A 5090-nucleotide genomic window follows, 5' to 3' on the forward strand; every position below is an offset into this window, starting at 1 on the left:
CTGGTTTATTCTTTTCGAATATAATTTTATGATACACTTAATTTATATATTCGCGCTAAAACAAACACTATAACGAACGAACGTTAACTTCAACAATACCCTGTGACTGCAGTTCAATTACTCACTATCTACACACACATTATTGTCCCGTCATGTTGTCACCCTCTTTTATATATCAGACTACCCTATATCTAGTAAATACTAGAGCATTCGCCAAGGTACAGGATAGTTCTAGAAAATAGGTGGCGCCACACCAGTCACGTGACATCGATGACGCAACAATATATAGTATGACATTACTAGTTTAGCTACATTACTTTTTGATGATTACTTTCTCTGCCATTTTAATGAGTGTTTTAACTTTCCGTTCTAAGCTTTATTATTTTTATTGAGCTTTCTACTTTCTAGAGACTTAATTTATCATGGTTCCTGTTCGGCTTTTACAGAAAACATCATTAACAGTGAGGGGACTCAGCTGACGAAACAATGCATTCTAATCTTTATACGTAGAAATGTTAAGAGGAGTATATGTAAATAGTTATACTAACTGCCAGCTTGATTTTTAGTTTCACTCTAAGTACATAGCTTTCTCTGATAACACGTCAATATTAATTTAAATACGGTAAAATACATCATATAAGTAACATTTTGTACTGTATATTGAAAAAACAGAACATTCTAGTTTTGATTTTCTTATTTTGTAGTATATCGTAAATCATGCAGATAACGAATATCTTGAGATCCTGAAGCAGTGGTTCTCAAAGTTTTTGTTAGTGAGCCACCCAAACCAGAATTGTTTAACCTCTTTGGACAACAATGGGACTTGTACACTATGCTGCTTTTTTTCTATAATCATGTAACCTTTACACGAACCACTTGAAGGGAGTTTGCAGCTCTCGGGATTAAGAAATGGTGTCGTTTAACCTTTACACGAACCACTTGAAAGGACCCTGCAGCCCACGGGATTAAGAACTGGTGTCGTCCCAGAGCTTTCAAAATCATAAATTTATAAACAGAAAAATTAATTTATCGTCCAGAATCTCAACATAAGATTTTGTTTACATTTAGTTTTTGTTATGTATTTCAAAACGGATCACAGTTTTAATAATCGATAAAATTATATTGTTTCATCTGATTTACTAACTTTTTCATCTTACGTGTTTTAGGTATATTTAATAAGTTGAAATTTGAAAGGAATGAGGATAAAATAAACACAATTCCACAAGAGCACAATTTAATAGTCAGAATAATATCAAGGATACTGTTAGTCTCTGATGAGATAGATTCCTCTTGGTTATAAAACTGCTATAATTTAACATTTCATAACTTAAACGATAAAATATCTTTATTCAGCCATATTCAGGTATAGTTTTCTAAATTTTCGTGCAGGTATTCTCCATTTAGCTAACATTCTTGTGAACAGGATGTGGATAGATGTGAACTTACCTTGAACTAAAGTTACAAACTACAACAGTGACCACTCCATAAAGCTTATAGTTGTTTGGCCATGCTTCTGTACCACCACTCCCCTTAGAGTTTGAATCATACCCAAGTGAAGGAATGGTGTAAAAGTTTGTACTAACTGTGAGTTAATCCACCCGTGAATATGAATAGCAGAAAGGGCTGATGATGTAAGTAACCTAGAATTCTGAGGTATCGTACCAGGACTATTATCTAACTTAACAAAGTGGCATGAACATAATTATTCCATTTTTTGCTAAGTTCAGTTGTTTCTTCATATCCAACACTGCTAGCCAGAATAGTCAGTCTACAAACTGAAAGGCTGAGCAGTATAGTAAGGCTCAAGCGTCTTTTTTTTTGTCAGTGCAAACAGACTTTAATTATTCTTGATGTTGCATACATGCTAGAATCGTTTCCTCTTCTGTCTATGCTATATGTAGTCCTTCAAAATATACCCTAAATCTGCTACTTATTGAAGATATTGATAAATATTTGCTGAAAATCAATGTACCCAAATACCACAGTCTAAATTATTAAAGTAGGTTTTCACAATTAAAGAAATATTTAGAATTATTCAAAAATAAAGAAACTAATATTTTTACCAAATTTCGAAACTACATATTTTATTTTCACATAGTACATATATATATACATTTTGTTTACAAAATTTTTAGCTTTCTGAGCTACAATCTTGGAGCATTCTAAATCATGTTAAAATCATACTCAAAATTTTATCCTAAAATATTCATTTTTTTTTAGTTTGACCTGCCAAGGAACGTATCTATACTGTTTTTATGGATAATTACATTGTGCCCTTGACGTTATGTATGGGAGACACTTTTGCAACTGTCACATGGAACGGTGATATTTCGGTATTTGGTAACTATCTTAAACTAGTTAGCTGCAGAGAGAATATGTATGGTATATACAGTGTTAGCGGTGTCTGAAGGCAGAACTCACTCTGAGTTTTGAGGAATGCAATTTGCCTCTCATCCGAGCCCCCCCCCCCATGGCACATTTAAGTTTAATACCAATCCGCCCCTGCTAGCAAGCCTTATTCAAGCCTTCATGGTAGCTCTTACTTATCCTACACTTTTCACTCTAAGATACACAGAGACCATTTGCTCTGTTGTTTATTGTAATGTAATATATTGTAATGCTATAATTTATATTTTAAATGTTGTAATTTAGATGTGTCCAGTCAATTGGCCAAGTAAGCTTGCAGTAAAAGAGTGAAGCATCAAAAAGGTAGTTAAGAAGATAGAGTGTATCAGTCATTGCGTTTTTAGTGAAGTATTTGAATCTGTATTATGTAGCGCACATATCGAATTACTTTTATACAAAAAAGTTTATTTTCTTACATTATTGTAGTACAGTTAGCGTGGCTTTAAATGTAGTCTACAACATACCTTGTTGTTTAAGCCTGTAGAACCGTCAAAGAATGAAATAAACTAATTTGTTATCATTATGTGAGCAGGATATTGCATTATTTCAACAATACTTTTAAAATAACCTGCCAGCAAAATAACAAAGTTACACACTTATGTCAGAAGTGTGATGCTTTTTGGTGAAAATAAATGAGAACTTTGATGAAACTTCAACTTTCATTCAAGATGACCACACGGACATAGAGTGAGATAGGAAACTTGGTATACATTATAAAACAACAAAAAGAATAATATACAAAAAGAGACAGAGCATTTAAAGAAATACAGGAAGAAGAGAACAGAAAATTGGGAGAAAGAAATAGAAAATTAAAAGAAGGCCAGGAAGAACGTGATAGGAATTTAAGAGAGAAGTTAAAAGAAATAGGCATACTCTTTAAATACTAATTAAAATCAAAGTAAATCTAAATGAAGACAAGATCAATGAAGCTATAAAGAACGTACAGGGGTATTACAGCAGTGAATTTGAAGAAATGAAGAAGGACAAAAAAAGAAATACAGAGAGACATTAGATAACAAATTTGAAGTGCAATAAGGCTGTAATGATAAAATGGATGAAGTGAAGAAAGATATCAGTGAAGTTGCAAAAAGCATCATTGATGTTGCAAAAAATCAGTGACAGAATAAAACATCTGGAAAATTAATTATTAAATGCAAAGACTAAACCAGCCATATCTTTTTCTTTATTGGCTCGAACATTCCAACAAAAAACACCATATACTACCCCCTTTCTAGACCACTTTAGCCATAGAATTGTTAAATCTAGTCCCAGAAGTTAATTAGCCAGTTCAGTATTGTCCAATATAAAAGCCAGAAGGACTATGATGGGAAGGTACCATATGAGTCATACTAAGCTCGGTTTGAAATAATTTCCTCAGTGGACAGGTGAAATTGTGAACAACAAACCATACATATTTCTGCCCATTTAAAAGGACCAACTTTAACAAATTTAATTAACTTTCCAGGTAAAAACTGTAACAACTATCAAATATTGGATGCCGCCTTGTCTAACAAGTTTAGAGTGTCACACATAACTATCAAGAGCAATATTACAGAACATCATACGAAGGAAACAAGGATATGAGCTGAAGCTAAGTAGATCGATATCTTTAAAGAAAGCTCTGTAGTTGCATTCCAGTATCTCAGTAGTAAGTCTGAAGGTTTATAATGCTAAAAACCGAGTTTTGATAGCCCATTGTGTAGTTTGTGGTTAACAACAAACAAACAAAAGCTGTGAGTTGACAATAGAACTTTAAGAGTAATGGTAACTTTCACTTTGAATTCTGCTGGAATTTGTACAAACCCACCTGTTTTTTGCTTCAATTCCTCTTTTTTTTCTTCGTCTCTGGAGATAATTCACAAACTTTCACTGACAAATCTGGCGAACAATTGTAGCTGTAAAACCAGAATCAATCATGGAGTCGTGGACGATTTTCTTCAAATAATGAACGTTTTTTCTCATTTGGGACAAATGGAATATTCGCAGCTGAACTTCGCTTCATAAATCCAACTAATTCCTGTTTTCTTGATGCTTCTTAGGTCAGTGTTGTTCTTTTGATCTGGTTAGGTTTTGTCTCTTTGGCTTAATAACAGGTATTGATTTCTTACAATCTCGATTGTAATGGTCAGATTTTTCACACTTACAAAAATTACCTCTTTCTGGTATCCTTTGAGAGAAACTCTTATTCAATATAGGCTTTTGCCTGAAGTTCTTAGCAACATCTCCCTTCAAGTTACACTTATAACATCTATTGCCCTGTGATACATTTCTTCTGTTATATTTCATTAATCCTTTAACTAATCATTTCAGTTATTATGCACTATATATAGGGGGAGAAACGATGTTTCCATGCTACAGGATCTAATATTTCCCTAACTTCTAGATGGCATCACTAGTAGTTTATCTGCAACTTGTATGAGTAAGAAGCTTCTCTGTATTTCACTATGTGTAAGTAATAAACATTAAAGAAGAATTTTTATTACAATTTACAGCTTTTACAGTAAGTAAGGGGCCCAGCATGGCCAGGTGGTTAGGGCGCTCGACTCCAATCTAAGGGTCGTGGGTTCAAATCCCCGTCACACCAAACATGCTCGCCCTTTCAGCCGTGGGGGCGTTATAATGTGACGGTCAATCCCACTATTCGTTAGTAAAAGAGTAGCCCAAGAGTTGGCGGTGGGTGGTGA

The sequence above is a fragment of the Limulus polyphemus genome, unplaced genomic scaffold, assembly GCF_000517525.1.
Source record: "Limulus polyphemus unplaced genomic scaffold, Limulus_polyphemus-2.1.2 Scaffold2259, whole genome shotgun sequence".
Classification (NCBI taxonomy): Eukaryota; Metazoa; Arthropoda; class Merostomata; order Xiphosura; family Limulidae; genus Limulus; species Limulus polyphemus.